General features: G+C 37.6%; 1 protein-coding gene across 4 annotated transcripts in view; it reads right to left on the bottom strand.

Annotated features, from left to right (window-relative positions):
* Positions 1-17,584, bottom strand: part of ADGRB3 (adhesion G protein-coupled receptor B3) — a 669,464-nt gene that overhangs the window by 613,603 nt on the left and 38,277 nt on the right. The window lies entirely within an intron of this gene.

The following is a 17,584-nucleotide window of genomic DNA, read 5'->3' as shown; positions in this document are numbered from 1 at the left end:
GGATAGGTAAAAGCATCCCGAAGTTATTAATGAATAAAGTGACACAGGTCATATTCATAAAATTTGCTCCGGTCCTTAAGGCCATTTTAGGCCCGGTCCTTAAGGGGTTAAAATTTAAAAAAAGAATACAACCTCACTTGCTTGGTGCCCTGCCACTGCTGTTAGGACAGTTCCCAGTCCCCAACTTTTATCACTATATGTTGGTTCCTGTGGTTTATTATCCCTGCAAGAAATGCCGACTCAGCAAATCACTGATTGAAGGACTTCCTGTGGGAACAATATAAGGAATCAGGAAGCAGCAGTGATTGGTGAGGAACAGGAGTAGGTGGTAGAGCAGTGGTGGGACAGGACAGGTTGGGGCAGGTTAATATAGTTTTTTTTCCATTTTCATAGCACCCTGACTCGGCACCCTGTTTTATATTTGGAATACCTCTTTAGGAAAATGGTTTACACATTCCACATTACACAACATAGAACTTTGAGACTTATTCTTATATTCTCTTTTGGGGACATTTACAAAGGTTACAGCAAGGGTGCACGACAGGGAGAAGGTTCAGATTTGCCCCTTCTCCCTTGCGTATGCCTGCTGTATCCCCTGCTTGCCTGATGAGTGGGTGGGGGGAGGTGGGGGCTCGGCAAGGCAGGAAGGAGGCGTAAATCATGATCCAAACCTTAAAGAAATAGTCTGGCGGAGAATAAAATCCTAGAGCTGGCAGGGCGGAAACTAATTACAAGTACTAACTTACCTCTCCCCATGCCTACGGTGAGCTACGGGGATCCCCACAGGGCTCCGGGATATCCAAAGCTGACACGTCATGACTAAGCTGATGGACTGGCCCATCAGCCAGTTAGTGAATGGGATGGGATGCTGTTCCAGTCACTGATTGGCTCAGAGGCCAGTCTATCAACGGGGACAGACCTTTTTCCCTGAGTCGTGACATCATCACAACTCGAGGGAAAATGCCTTCCGGCAGGGGTCCCGCGCCACTCCTGTCACTGACTGCGGGCACAGGGAAGGTTTTTTAGTACTTGTAATCAATTTGCTCCTTGCCCCTGCCAGCTGCATGATTTTATAATTCAGCAGACTTTTCCTTTAAGTCCAATATTTAAGCCGTGAGAGTTCCATTTTATTCTTAGCTCCAGCCATAGTTAAATAGGCACAGGTTAAACAACCATAAGAGGAAATTTGGTAAATTTAGATTGATGAAGTTTGAACTCTGGTATCATTTTAGTGGACAATCAGCAAACCTTAATAACACTCTTTAGCATAAAGCTTCCTTCTTCCTAGCTTTCCTTTCTATATTAGTATTGGGGAGGGGGAATCAGCTATTATTAATTGTTCCCTTTCTAAGGTATATAGCTTTTATACAATATTCCTTAGAGGTTGTTTTTGTTTGTTTGTTTTTTGCTTCATTGTAAGGTTGAGCTTTAATTTGACTATAAGCCGGTATCCTATCTTTCCTATGAGACGCATATCTATTGAACATATGTTCACTTCATCTTCAGCTATGAAGTGTTCTCAGTCTTCAATAGGTTTGTGCTTTGTGATTTGTCATCATTAGATTTTGTTGTTATGAGACACAGGAAATCTTTCTTTTTCATTAAAAAGAAATTAATAAGAAAACCTTTTTTCAATTAGTGCTCCTTAAAAAATAATACGATTTTACATTGGATGGTTAACAAAAAGTTGGAAAAACAAAGATTTTCTTTTGATGTAGAAAGTGTGTTTATTGTTGCAGAGAATTCAATTCCCCCTTGATTCCCATACTATAGGCAACCCTTCCTGCAGGCATTATCTCTACAGAAAAATACCATTGGGAATATCCCAGAGGTTTTAAATAATATAAAGAAAAGAAAGCATATGTTTATATTCTTCACCAGTGATTTTGAAGAATATGAAGATATCCCTGGCTTCAGAAGATCCCTTCAGGTGCCTTGGGCTGATTTCATGGAACAGAAAACATTCAGCTTCAGAGGGGGCAGTGACTCACATCCATGGTTCCAATGCAGGTATTTTATTATAATGACCATATTAAATAATTGAAAGGCGCTCAACATTGATTTATATATGTGTTATAAAAAATATATAATAGAAATGAAGTACATACATCATTGGCTTGCCTAGGCAGGAATACAATAAAAATTTTGATTTTTTTTTTATGGAAACCATAGTTAAGGTTTGCTAGCTCAAAATGGCATGGGGAAATTTGAAAGAACATTGGTTGTTCTCTAGCCCTGGGCAGAGCCATTTTGGGATATTTGTCATGCATATTTAGCACTGGAAAATAGGATTCTCATGTGTTCTTCTGCTTTGCGCCATATTAGTTACAAAATGGTGTCTCCATTCATAACAAAGGATGCGGGGTAACAATCTAGAGAAGGTTCTTGGCATTCGTGTGAATGTTACTTTAAGGCTGTGTTCCCACTATGTGATTTTAGCAGGGAAAAGGCGGCCGTCAAATGACCATGACCGTTATTTGCAGCCATCGTTATCATAAGATGGCCACTCTCCCCCATTAAATCACGACATATTCCCATAGTGTAAACATAGCCTAAAACATACTTAGCGTTGTTGCAAATCAAGTACACTCCTTCATGAAAATTATATTTATAATTCTTCAGTAATGATTTACAAAACATGAAAGAATTAAAGACCCCAATGGGTAATTGATCTCACATCTCACACCAGTCCTTTCGGTATGTGTAAAGCCAAGAAAAAAAATAGTATAAAGCTCCTGTGCAGCTCGCGGGGGAAAAAAATAAGTTTAATCCCCCCACGCACGGAAGAGGCGTGGCAGGAAGAGGCAAGGCAGGTAGTCATCTGGGCGGGTCTAGTCAATGCTCTCTCCCTGTGAGCGTACTCGGTGCGGATGAATGACAGGGAGAGGCGTTAGTAATGTGGAGCCGCTGAGATGACTTCCTGCAGAACAGGGGGATTTTACTTTTTTTTCTCAGATATAAAGCTGCTGCACAGGAGCTTTATACTGTGCTCCAGGGAACCAAATCAGCCCAATGGGGCTCATTGATTCTCTTCAAGTGATTGAGAATGTAAAAACTGTGCAAAATGCATGCACTAATATATTGTTCAGTCATGCCATATATATCAATCCAATCATATGATGATATTGAAGAGACATTTTAAACATGCACAAAGAGTTAACATCTCCAGAATCTTTTACTTAAATTCTAAGTATTCCATATGTCATGTATTTCCTTTTAAGTACGTTCAGCTACAAAAATGATCTTGACATCAAAATCCTCTTATTGTCTTAGAAGAAGTATACAGTATACTACATCTGGTGATGTACAAAGTTTCCAATCAAAAAGCCTTCTATTACATATATTCTAGAAGGAGATACAGTATGGCTGCATCTAAAATACATCCTTACTGTCCGTGATTTTCATGTGTTCTCCCTATTGCAGACACCAGTGGGAACCTTAGGTATAACTCCTAACACTTAACACTTAATAAATAAGCATCCTCCATCTCCTTTAAGGCCCATTAATTTGAATGAATAATAAGATGTCTTGCAGGCACTGTAAACTTTATCATGTCTTAGCCCTAAATGCTGAATCATGGGACATCTTCATTTACTGCGGGTTATGCAAAACAATGTTTTGTTTATGGTCCCATCATCTCGTGAAAAAAATAAAAAAAAGATCCTGCAATGTTTTATTTCTGTGCCTTATACATCCAAAAACTCAAAGTGTGACTATTTAAAAATGCTCGTAATTTAAAACACAGCACAATCGTATATCCCGCGATATTTTACAACGGTCTTAAATGGTTATAAATATACTCCAAGAATTCTTCCCTACAGTCGAATGGAATTTTTAACCCACTGAATTCAGATGGAGACGTAAAAGAAGTATAATTATCTAAAGGAGATAAATGTTTGTTATATGTTGTATAGCCGTCTATTGTAGCATGGAACGGGTTTCATAACAACAGTCGTTAATTTGTTTTATAATCCTTCTGACATTTACACACAGTTTTAAGTAGGGTAGGTTGCTATTTCATGTGGGTAACTGTTTGCATAAAACTCCAATCTTTAACAGCTGTGTTAATTGCATATAATACGGTGTCTTTTGCCTTTTGTTACACTTCTTCTCTCACTACAATAAATGTGTATACTATCATAGGCTGTTATAAATGAAGGTAATAAATGCACATGTTACAACATGCAAATGCGGCAGATGGAGTAGCTAATGACTTTCAAGAAAGTTAATATTGTTTTATTATACGTCTGGAAGAAAGTGTTAGTATGAATTGAACTGAGAATCTTTAAAAAAAAAAAAAAAAAAAGGATTTAACCTGCTACTGTAAATATAAAGGATGAGAAGAAGCAAAAGCTAAGGGCACTCACCGGGTTTAGTGCAAAAAATCTTCTTTATTCTTACCTCAGTATAGAAACCACACAAAACGTCACTGTTCAGTACAAACATGATAGCAATTTTGCGCCCATGCGCACTTAATCTGACGAAGCGCACATGCGCGAAACAGCTATCATGCTTGTACTGAACAGTGTTTGGCGCCCCTACCTGTGATAAAATAATGTGTATTTTTTATACTAACACAAGAATAAAGATTTTTTTGCACCGAACCCGGTAAGTGCCCTTAGCTTTTGCTTCTTCTTAGGGGTCACTGTGGGCATGGGAAGAGGTAAGTTTGTACATGTTATCAAATTTCTCCCTGTCTGCTGCCAGATTTTAAAAATGGCCAACCTTCTCCTTTAAATAAATATCTATATAGTTAAATATTTATATACAAAATGAGATCTGTAATTTTTATTGTTGGCACACTTCAACTGTGAGAAACCGAATGCATAAAAACAATTCCAGAAAATCACATTTGAACTTTCCAACCAGCAAAAATACTGGCTCTCACAGACCTGTCAGTCTTTCTTTCTTTCTGTCAGACTTTTCTTTAAGAAGCTCCTCCTACTCTGGGGTGATTACCTGTATTGTTTGCACCTTTTTGAACTTATTGCCAGTGTAAAAAAAACACACCTGGCCATACAAACTCACACCTAATCACACTTAATCTTCTTGCCCAAGATGAAAGAGCTGTCTAATGACACCAGGGACAAAAATGTAGACCTACATAAGGCTGGAATGGTCTACAGGACAAGCAGCTTGGGGAGAAGGAAACAACTGTTGGAACAATTATTAGAACATGGAATAAACACAAGATGTCTTTCAATCCTCCTCGATCTGGGGCTCCGTGCAAGATTTCGCCTCATGTGGCAAGGATGATTCTTAAAAAGGCCAGAAATTGGCCCAGAACAACATGGGAGGACATGATTAATGATCTGAAGAGAGCTGGGACCTCAGTCTTAAAGATTACTGTTAGTAACACAGTGTGCTGCAGGACATGCAGGTTTACAGATATAAGACAATGGGGGAGATTTATCAAACATGGTGTAAAGTGAAACTGGCTCAGTTGCCCCTTGCAACCAATCAGATTCCAGCTTATATTTTCCAAAGAGTCTGTGAGGATTGCTAGGGGCAACTGAGCCAGTTGTAGGAGAGCTGACCAAAAGGTTAAAATTTTTTGCTTACAGCAGATACCATTGCCTCTTTATTTTAGCAATCTGACAAAAGGAGCACTCCACTAATAGCTTCTGATGTCTTATTGTCATGTCTGATTCAATACGGCTTGTAAACAGAATTCACCTGACGTGGTCATTATCTGATCTTCTGACAGCAGGCAAAGATGCCTAAGGGTGGATTCACACTACAGAATAGGGGCAGATAATCCATTGCAAATTCCGTCACTTACTCCCGCGCGCATCTCCACCCGTGCCATAGACTCCATTCTATGGTCAGGCGGATTCTGCCATCTGAAGAAAGAATTGACCATAGAATGCAGTCTATGGCATGGGCGGAGATGCGCGCAGGCGCGAGCAACGGAATTCACAGTGGATTATCTGCCCCATTCCGTAGTGTGAACACACCCTTATGACAGGTAGACCTTTATTACCAGAAGATAGTTATCTTTTACCATCAAAATGATGGCTGTCCAAAAAGACAGCCATAATATGATCCTCGTGTAAACGTAGCCTAAGGGTAAACCTCTCCTTTACATATTGAGCTCAACTTCTGACCCAAGTTCTATGAAAAGGTTTGTAAGAATAAAATATACCTAGGGTATATCTTCAAACAATGTTATCATTTTGTAACACGATTACATTTTCTCGTTCTTTATTTATGTCATAGCGTAATTTTAAATGTATATTACATTATAAGTCCTACAGCCCCAAGTCTCTATTTTATGTTTTGCTAGATAGGAAACTTGTTCATTTTTCATCTTTATCTAATTACACGAGAAATGAAATTGAAATAAAACAGGGGATTTTATAGGAATGGTACAAAACGCTTCAAGGATTAAAGATAGTCAATGTAATATACTTAAACAGTGAGCATGCTTGATTTTTTTTTTTCAAACATCCAAAAGTTACACAATTAAAAATAATAAGTGGACGTGACAGATTGATCACATAAATGCAGTAAAACAAGCATTACCGTTCAAAACGGCATGAGGCAATTTTGTATCAGTGCTCACTTGGCCGGTAAAGGATCTCAAAGCCGAAACGGGGAGGAAATAAGATGAAGTAATGGAATTTTTTTATGTATGCCATTTGTGATGTATTAATAGAATGGTTCTTAGCACTGCTATAAAGCTAATTTGGTTTTTAAATTAAGGGTTCATAAAACGTATAAAACCTTTTAAAAGAAATACAGCGTCGGATGACTAGAATTCCAGCAAATACCGAAAATCAATCAACTACATTACCAAGAACAGGATATTCATAAATGATGAGATGGTACAAGTGAACGAAACCTGTTTGCATAACAATTATTATGGCTGTAGTACAAACACACTGAGAAATGATCTCTTTAACATTTCCTTGACATAACCTTACTTGATGAAATGCATTGGCAAACTGCTGTTGCATACAGAATGTGCACGGAATATATCAAATATATAATCAATATATGTGCCGCTTTTTGAGATTTTATCTCAATAAAATAAAAATAAAAATATTTAAAGAGACAATATGAAACAGCCCTGCGCTTGTCCGTGAGATATGTCCGGTAATGCAGGTGGTTGATTTATTTCTTGAATGCAGAATGAGACAGACAATGGTTTCCCACCATTTAGCAGCTGCTTAAGAAAAGATACGTCTGTCGAAGTCTGATGACTTTCTGCTCTTTCGGTGTTAAAAATAACATAAGAGAAAGGGTTATGGGCCGGGTTCAGATAGTAGACAGAGGGGAGAAAAACCTGGAGGAACGATTGCACAGGCTGGAGAGAGAGAGAGAGAGAGAGAGAGAGAGAGAATGAGAGAGAAGGGAGGGAGCAGATATAAGGTATTCTGCTGGAGGGAATGGAGAGGATATAGCCTGTGTATATTTACTAAAAAACATCGGAGTATAGCCTGGATTTGAAAGCAAAAGATTTTCATTGGATAACCCTTTTAAAAGGCCATACAAGCAAAAGTAAGCAAACATTTAAATGAAAAATTATATTAGAAGATATCTTTGCACCATAAGGCTATGTTCACACAACATCTAAAAGAAGAAAAAAGCATCCGCTTTTTGTGTTTAAAAAGACGTCCGTTCTTGCACCATTTTAATTGGCTTGACTAAAATGATTGAAGTCTATGTAATAACGGACGTATTTTTCACACTTTGTATTGAATGCGTCCGCCTTAAAAGACGTCCGCCATTCAATGCAATGTGGGAGAAAGACGTCCGTTATTACATAGACTTCAATAATTTTAGTCAAGTCACTTAAAAATGATGCAATAACGGAAATCTTTTTAAGCACAAAAAGCTGATGCCTTTTTCCTTTTTTGGACGTTGTGTGAACATAGCCTAATAAGTACAAAGGGCCAATTTACTGTATGCGTATGTAATGTGATTAATAAAGAAGAAACAAGATTTGTATCTATTTACCAGACTTTGGATGTAATGAAGGTGCACGTATGTATGCGTTTGGACCCCAAACCTGGAAGTTTCTGTGTGGATTAGATAAACAGAAGTGGAGCACTACCATAGCCAGCTGTCTCTTACATAGTAAGAATTAAAAAAAATAATACTGGACTTTAAATCTGTCTGGGATTCCAAAAAAATACAGAAAACATTCTCTGGCCTGACACATATAGGCTATGTTTGTACACCGTCAAAATAACCGATTTTATTGGATGGCCATAACTTACAGTAACTACGAATAATAACCATTGTTTTATAAAAGCAGATGTTGTCACACAATTGCACACACTGTTTTTTAAAGCAGTGCTTCTCAAACTGTGAGGCCCCCCTAGTTGCTAGTGAGACACAGCTTGCAAGGCAGTTCTCACAAATGGAAGGAAGACTGGACTTCTACCATAGATGGTGAGGCCCCGGCATCCTCTTGGTCAGTTTGGCCCATTCATCATATTGTCTCTTGGGTGAGGCTCCAGTAGAAAAAGTTTGAGAAGCATTGTTTTAAAGTGAAAAAAACTGCCATTCTTTAGAACAATGACCTTAAAAAGGGTTACGATCATTATTTATGGCCATACTTATCGAATAATGGGATTTATTATAAAAAAGGAATTTTCGAGGCTACGTTCAAAAATCATCAAATAACGCAAATAACTGCAGTTATTTCACAAAAACAGACATTACTCACATGTGAATCATTTGTCAATTTGAGGATTCATTAACATAACCTAAAAATGGCTTGTTTAAGGCCACATTTATACAAAATTCATATGACTATTTGTGCTCATTCACACTGAGCAAAAGTGGAAGAATTTCAGGAGAAGCCTACACTGCAGATGCTGCTTAAAATTCCACCTGTCCCACTGTATCAATGGGATTTCTCGTGAACCTCCGCTTTCTGCCCAAAGAATTTTTTTTCAAAAACGGAGAGGACAAAACGTTTTGTGAACATAGCCTAAGGGTAACCTTTCCCAATCCTATATATTGTACCTACTATTTCGGTGCAGTGATAGTTCTGTGGGGATTCCTTGTGTTTTCTAAACTGGGTAGTAGCGTATGCACGTTCAGAAAAGTCCAGTATATCGTAGCGGCGCGCTCATGAGTTAAAACACACATTGATCATCCTCCATTGGAATTCTCTTTAATTATATTTTTGTGTATTGCTCAGGAGCATATAGACGTTTCCTTTCTAGGTAATCGATTGATTAGTTGCTTGACTTGAATATTCTCAGTTGAATTTAAAACATCCGTTCTAAAATTCATTATACCAGTTAAAATGATGTAGACGATGTACTCTTGGTATTGTAATTAAAGAAATATATTTTCAAGACCAAATGTAATCCCAGATGGATGTATCTGATCTATGTTTCTAAGATATTAGTAATAATATTTATACTACCCAACTGACAGGAATGAGAACTTGATTGAAGAGGACAAAAGGGTGTATATGTTTGGGCAGGAAATTAAATCAGGATCTAAATCAGAATTTGATTTTAAGAAATCAGGTCAAGGCTTTATTGAGGAATAGGTTTTACAGTGATGAATGAAGTCACAGATTGCAGAGCAGATAAAATACAAGGAGACTGAGGGCTATTTAACAGATCAATACGGCCTCTACCTATGCCTGCAGTCAGATCAGATTTTCAGTTCACGGTCCCAATTAATCAAATTGTGCCAGAGTCTTCACTATTTTAAGAGAAATTTAGCAGGATTTGAAAACAGTCCTGCGAAAATGCACTGTGCCGTTCTCCAGACAAAAAAAAAAAAAAAAAACTGTTGTAAAAGCAGGAGATTGTTGAATGTAATGATGGCTAAACTACAAGATACAGATCGGCAATATGTTTCTTTTTTTTCTTCTTCTTTTTCTTTTAGTAAAGTAAAACAAATGCTATTAGAGGATCAGACCACATTCACAGTCTAGAATTTCATGTAAAAGAACTATTGTGCTAGGCCATCTGTAGTATAAGTAACTTCCCTTTTATCCACCATCATTGTTCAGTGTAGTATGACCATTATATAGCTATAGAATAGAAGTTATAGAATGGCCGGTGTTACTAAAGATCATCCCGGCTGGTACTGCAGTACCGGCCAGAGGATCTTCATTTCTGGCAAATTCACCGTTGCAAACAATGGAGCGTTCGGCCGGAGCCACACGTTCCATTGTGTGAACTGACATGTCTTGTGCGGCCGCTATTCCATGAATAGCGACCGCAGAAAACTGACATGTCAGTTTTTCATGCGGTCACATGGGATACAGCCGGCGCTTATACTATGTGTATAGGCTCCGGCTGAAATTTCATTCATTCCAATACAACGTATGTTTTGTATAAATCACGGCCGTTGTTTCAAATAGCAACAAAGGCCATGATTTATGCAAAACATAAGTTGTGTGAACATAGCCTCAGACTATGTTCACATATAATTTTCTCCTGTCGGTTTAAAATGACAGGATACCACTCTGGCGGTTCCAACCATGGACCAGTTGGAGAGGATTTAGATATCAACAGAAAACCATGACTAAGGTCCCAGTGGGGTCTGAAACTTGTTGGTATTGTATGACTATAATTTTTCTGCTTTCTTCATTGTGAATTACCCAAGAGTCCAGGGGGGTCTCTCATGTGCTCTACTTGAAGGCAATTCAGCCAGGAGACACAAGTGGTTAAACATATGATTGAGTGTTGACCTTGAATATACCGACCTGACACTTAGTTTAACAACTTAAGGTTGCCATATTCTCTGATCCCTCCCTTTTAGTAAGGATTTGGTTTTGAGTTATATGAAGTGGGTGCACTCAGATCTTTTTGTACCTTCTATATATGAATACGATCCTCATTGTACATGCTTGTCCACTCTGTGCTACCCACCACATCTGTAGTGCATGAGAGGTATAAAGCTTGGAGTGGCTTGTTCTAAGCATTGTTTGGCTTCCAGAGTCCCTTCTATTCTAATATTTATAGTATATTACTTATTGAAAGGATTTGTGAACAATGTTGGTGACTAGAATATCACGTTATGCATGCTTTCCAGTGTACTTGCTCACCAGTTGCTTCCTAGTTTCAACCTCAACGGGTGGAAAGTAAATATGTTTCGGAAACATTCAACTTTGTTAGGTACTGTATATAGGGGGACATTTACTAAGGAGTCTTATATATGTGACAATTCTAATGAGGATTGGTGTTTATTTTGTTTTTATATCTTGTGACTGATTTATTAAAATGTAGCACTGCCATAGTGAATTTATCTAAGTAAAAAGTTGCAAAAATGCATGAATTGCGCAAGCATATTCACCTGGTACTGATCAGACGTAAGCCTGAACCTGTTTATGCGACTTTTTTAAAAGCACAAATGATAAATTGGGTGCTAATCCCGGATTAATGGAACTTTTGGGTGAACACTCAAAACAGGCAGATTTAAAAAAAAAAAGTTACATCTAAAAATATCTGCCCGTCAAATACTGGTTCATAGATAAAACTTAGACCAAAAGTGGGTGAAAAATCCAATTATTTACCTAAAATAGGTGCAAAGCCCTTGATAAATTTCCAGCAGAGTAATGTTAAATGATGAATGATAAATGTATGAGCATTAATTCTTACAAAGAGGCAGGGTACTAGAATATGCTGATTGATTGCTGCAAAACCCCCATTAACACTTTTTTTGTTGCTGTGAATTTAAGCAGCTGACATTTGCAAACGGAAATCCATGCATATAATGATCTTAAGTGAATTCTCTTTTTGGTACCCTGAAGATAAGCTTTGTGTAATGGCTGCCTCTATATTACTTACCTGTCCTAACTGTACACATGCTATAATTCTTTTCATTTCTGTTTCTTGGCTACATTTACTCTATTGCGTATTGTTAGTTATCAGTCTTACTACTATGTCCTAAACTAAGCCAAGACTTCCTGTTCTGTTTGCGTTAATAAAAGATGAGCAAACTTTTAAAAAATTTGGTTCGGCAAAGTTTGGGTTCACCCTAATGAACCTTAGTTGAACCATACTAAAGCAGCTAAACAATTGCAGGCATTTAGCTGTTTTAGTGTGGTTAAGCAAGGCAGCTCATCATACTTACCTGTTAACGCTTCCCTCATGTCCACCTCTTGTCTCTGGTGTCCCCACCAAAGCTGCCACCAGTCTGCTCAGCCAATTACAGACTGAGATGGGAGAGTGCCACTGCTAGTGATTAGCTGAGTGGGATGTCACTCTTGGTCCCTGTCTTCTACCTCTGCCTCTTCCTCAGTTGGTCCCTGACTTCTACCTCTGCCTCATCCATAGGACACAGTGACCAAACACTGCCACTGTTGAGACAGCAGTCACTGTCTGAAGCCATCAACCGAAGACAGCACTACCCCTACAACCACCCAACAGCATAGAAGATAAAATGACACCTGGCTAAGCTTATTGCAGTGCAATCTCCCCCGTTCCAGTTAGTGGTGTTGAAGCCATTTAGGGACCTAATGGCTTGTGTACTAATGAGATTGTCACCATTTCTTTACCAACAAGGCTATTCCATCTATGCAGGCATACCTGAAGAAGAAGGTTAGCAACTCTTTGATGCTCTCAGTTTCTCATCGGGTTCATCCAAACGTGGACGTCTGGAGTTCTAGCTATGGGCATAAGCAGTATATTTCCGTGACTGCCCACTGAGAGGAAGAAATGCCGCAGCCCCACAGTGAAGTGTCCATTCTGTCCCTTCTTGTTAACCATAGGTATGGGGTTTCAACCCTGGCACTTGTGCCAAGGAATTTTACCGTTCATATCTTATATTTCTGGACATGCAGGGTTAATGGACAATAACTGTTGTTGGCTTATTTATAGTGTATTCATCTGTGAATGGTTGCTTTTTGTTTTCTGCTACGTTAAAACCGCAGCAGATGAACAGCTGTTTTTCAGCCACCCTCAGCACTATGGGGCGAGTGGATACAGTTCAGTGCAGATCTCCCTGGTTCATCACAAACTGCGTATTTCCAAAACTCTACAAAGTACTGACAGCCACAAAGATCTGTTGCTAATTTTTGGGCAGCAGCCCTGGAGCGAGATGTGAATGCACCATTAGGGTGAGTTTTTTGGGAGTCACCAAAGCAAGGGGGTGGGGGGTCACTCCCATACTTCATCAGGGGTATGCCCCTTCCCTGTTTATTTAGGCTGGAGACAGCCCAACCACCCCAAGAGATAAGGCCAGGAGAAATTACTATCAGCTGAACATTTATGGTCACCTTAATAGTATTGCACTAGCAAGAACATTTCTTTCCCTATCAAAGCCTAAGGCAAGGTTCAAACTGCGTTTTTGCAATCCGTTTTTTTTTCATCCGTTTTTTGCAAAAAAAAAGGATGAAAAAAATGGATGCATTTGTGTGCACCCGTTTTGATCCGTTTTTCCATTGACTTCCATTGTAAAAAAAAAATGGATCAATACGGATCCATTTTTTTTGACGGACACAAGAACGTAGCTGACACTACTTTTGTGTCCGTCCCAAAAAAATGGATGCATTTTGATCCGTTTTTTTTTACAATGGAAGTCAATGGAAAAACGGATCAATACGGATGCACACAAATGCATCTGTTTTTCATCAGTATTTTGCAAAAAACTGATGAAAAAACTGGATTGCAATAACGCAGTGTGAACCTAGCCTTTTAAGTAAAATGTGTAACGCAACAATTTTTTTTGTAAGTCTGTGTTCTTAATAATATGAGAATGATTCTTGTTTCCATAGAATAGCAATAAATACACCCAAGTTTTATTAAATCTTTCCCACATTTTTCTGCCCCAAATTAGCTGAGATTCGAAAACGTGTGCCAATAATTTATTTACTGCTAATATCTGAAAGGTCAACCCCTTCTTCTATGAAGCATGCCCGAAAGAAAATGCAGGCATGTAAGAAGGCAGCTGAAAATAATTGCTGTCTTCCCTTTCCATTATCTAGAAGTACACATTGACCATCTTTGTCAAAAGCCATTCTGTGTTAGTTTCTCGGCTTGGCCTAAATAGATAATGGACAGATAGATAGATAGATAGATAGATAGATAGATAGATAGATAGATAGACAGATAGGAGATAGATAGATAGATAGATAGATAGATAGGAGATAGATAGATAGATAGATAGATAGGAGATAGATAGATAGATAGGAGATAGATAGATAGATAGAGTTAAACATGCCCTTTAATGTGTTTTGAGTTATGTTGGCATGCACATAGCTAGGAATTTGTTACATATCTATTAATCTATCTATCTATCTATCGATGGCTATGTTCACACAACGTCAAAAATAGAGAAAAGGCGGACGATTTTGATCATTTAAAAAACGTCAGTTTTTGCCATGATTTAACTAACTGCAACCGCAATGCATTAAAGTCAATGGGAAGACGGATGTCCAATGCGCACAATGTATTGAATAACGGACGTCAAAATAATGAACACGATCATTATTTTCGGACATCTTTTGCAAACAGTGGACGTTTTTTATTAGTTGTTCACACACAGTTTTTCTTTTGTCACCGTCCTTTCTCCATTTTTACTATTAAATTCAATGGAATTTTCAATTAAGCCGCATCCAACGGCCAATTAGTAACCCCAAACTACAATAATGTGCAAACACCAGTCATTGCACTAAGGGAAGGCCAGGCTGCTAAATGACGTCCGTTATTTTAGACTCAAAATATTGGACGTCATTTTAAACGGAGCTGAAAAAATGTTGTGTGAACATAGCCTATATATATATGTTTTTATATATATATATATATATATATATATATTTTTTTTTTTTCTTTTTCTTTCTTTCTTTTGAGTGATTCTGTTCTAAATGTACCACTAATAAAATAACATTTCCAAAGAAAATGCCTACTATTATAAATATTGTATGACAGCAAATGTGCTCAAACAAAAAAAATTAAAACATAAAAAAGGTACTTTTTTGAAGTCCGCTTAGACAGTGATTATTGTTTCCTAGCTTGAAAAATAGTTGCTGTCTTCCAAACTTGTTTCGGTTAGATAAGTGCACTCTAAAACATTAAATACATACCCCATAGAATATAATAGATTATTGAATCTAAGTTATCATGCGGCGCTTACAATAAATATGCGTTAGGCTGTTTACCCCTTTCGAATTAATGATGCATCAGGTATTGCTTATCAAAGCATCTGTATTATGATAAATGGCCACACTTGCTCTGAGAATACAATTATATGACCTGCGATTGATGAGAAAAGTATATCTCCAAAAAGTGTAATCACTATTATGAAGCAGCAGGCTATTACTCTTGCAGAATTTGTATTCTGTGTGTGACTCATTTATCTCCAAATAATGCAGGGAATAAAATACTGGATGCTGTTAAATTATATGCCAGCAGTTTTGACAGTTAAAACACAGCTAGCTATAGCTAAGCTGATTAAGTTTGCCAAGGCTACTAGGACACTGCTGAGACACGCTATTAAGGCAATTGCAGAACTGACTGAAGAATAGCCCTTTTTTTTATATCTTAGTACACACAGCAGTCTTTGTACAATGCAGTGATTTCATCTGCTGAAAAAGTTCCTAATGACAAGTGATCTGGAAAAGTGCGAAAAATACATCAATGGAAAAATAAGCCATTGACGCTTAATTTATTTTCTTCACGGAAAGGTGATTTATGCAGATCTGAATATCATGGAGTTAGACGTAGGTATTTGAATGTTTTGGAAATCCTCCTGATAAGGACTTTTAGGGGGTATGCGGAGTTAAGCGAGTTAAAAAAAAATATTTGGACTATTTTAGAAAAGAAATAAAATTATAAAAAAAAAGTCCCCAAAGATCCTATTTGTCAGTTAGGCTATGTTCACACAACATCCAAAAAAGGCGTCCGCTTTTTGTGTTTAAAAAGACGTCCGTTATTGCATCATTTTAAGTGACTTAAATAAAATGCATTGAAGTCTATGGAAAATACATTGCATTGAATGAAGGACGTCATTTGGGGCAGACACACTCAATACAATGTGTGAAAAATACGTCCGTTATTCCATAGACTTCCATATATTTTAGGCAACCCACTTAAAATGATGCAATAGCAAATGTTTTTTTAAACACAAAAAGCGGACACCTTTTCCCTGAACATAGCCTTAGGCTGAGTTCAAATTAGGTTTTTGCAATCCATTTAAAAAAAAAAAAACGGATGTAAAATCAAATGTGTGCATCCATTTTTGATCCGTTTTTCCATTGACCTACTGTACATTATAAAAAAAGGTCAAAAAGCATCAATTTTTTTAATGTACATAAAAATATGGCCAGCTACGTTTTTGTGTTAGTTAAAGAAATGGATGCGTTCGTTTTTATCCTTTTTTTTAATAATGTAGGTCAATGGAAAAACAGATCAAAATGGATGCACACAAATGTATCCGTTTTCCCATCCATTTTTTCTAAAAACAGATGCATAAAATGGATTTCAAAACCGTAGTGTGAACTCAGCCTTAGGGCCCGTTCACACTACAGAATCGGCACCAAAATTCAGAACAGAACTCCCCCTACGTGGACTCGGCTCTGAATCCTGCCATGTCAATTCTTTATGCGGAGAAAGGAGGCGCACAAGCCCTCCCATTCAAGCAGATAGAAGGCAGGATTCTGTAGTGTGAATGGGCCCTTAGCCATTAAAATGTATTAGCAACTGATGCCTTTAACTTTTTATCAAGATTCATTAAAAAACTATTGTTCGTTACTCCTTCAACGTATAGTTCATCAGGTGGGGACCTGTTAACACCCGACAGATTGTTTGCAAGGAAATAAAGGAATTTTTTTCAAACTCCACATCCATTATTTTCTGAATGGAACATTCTGCACTGCTTGTCATGGGCAGCAGAAATACACTTGCTGACAAAAGAACCTATGTTAGGTTGTTGTTGTTGTTGTTGTTTTTGCTGTTGTTGTTGTTGTTGTTGTTGTTGTTATTATTATTATTGTTAATATTATTATATCCATTTATTATTATTTTGAAATGCAGAACAAAAAGACAAAGGGGAATTTAGTATTTCAAATTCCCTTTAAGCATCCTTGAAGGCACCCATTTAGGATTAAATCTGCAAGCATGCAGATCTTGCAGGTAGAACAGTAAATCTGTCATACACTTCATTAACCTTCTTTGCCCTATTGAGTAGCTGAAGATAGCACATCTTGTAGATTCATGGCAACAATGTGTTTTAATCCTCAGTAGCTGTCTCTACTAGGAATCTATGTAACAACAAGGAAACTATGACAGTCAACAGGTATCATATGTCACGGAAACCTCACAATAAATATTAATGGCTTATGTACCTTGTATAACTAATTTTATGCCATCAAATTATATGTTATCCTATGTTGTGACTTTTCTGGACAATGGCTTTCTTTAAAGTGTCACTGCCAATATAGCTTTCAAAATTGAAAGCATTTTGGCAGTTTACATTAATTATTTTTTGTTTAGTTATCATTCTTTATGACAAAGTTATACTTACCTGTGCCCAGGTCCAGTCTTCCAAAGATAGTTTTTTAGTCTTGTGTGGGTTAAAAAAACTAAACAGAGGACATCTCAGTCATCTGTACGCTCACAGAGAAGGCAGTGATTTGATTTAATTTGATGGACATATTGAGCTG

This window comes from Dendropsophus ebraccatus, chromosome 6, assembly GCF_027789765.1.
Source record: "Dendropsophus ebraccatus isolate aDenEbr1 chromosome 6, aDenEbr1.pat, whole genome shotgun sequence".
In the NCBI taxonomy this organism is placed as follows: Eukaryota; Metazoa; Chordata; class Amphibia; order Anura; family Hylidae; genus Dendropsophus; species Dendropsophus ebraccatus.
The sequence above is the reverse complement of the archived record's forward strand: the minus strand, read 5'-3'. Positions and strand labels throughout refer to the sequence as shown.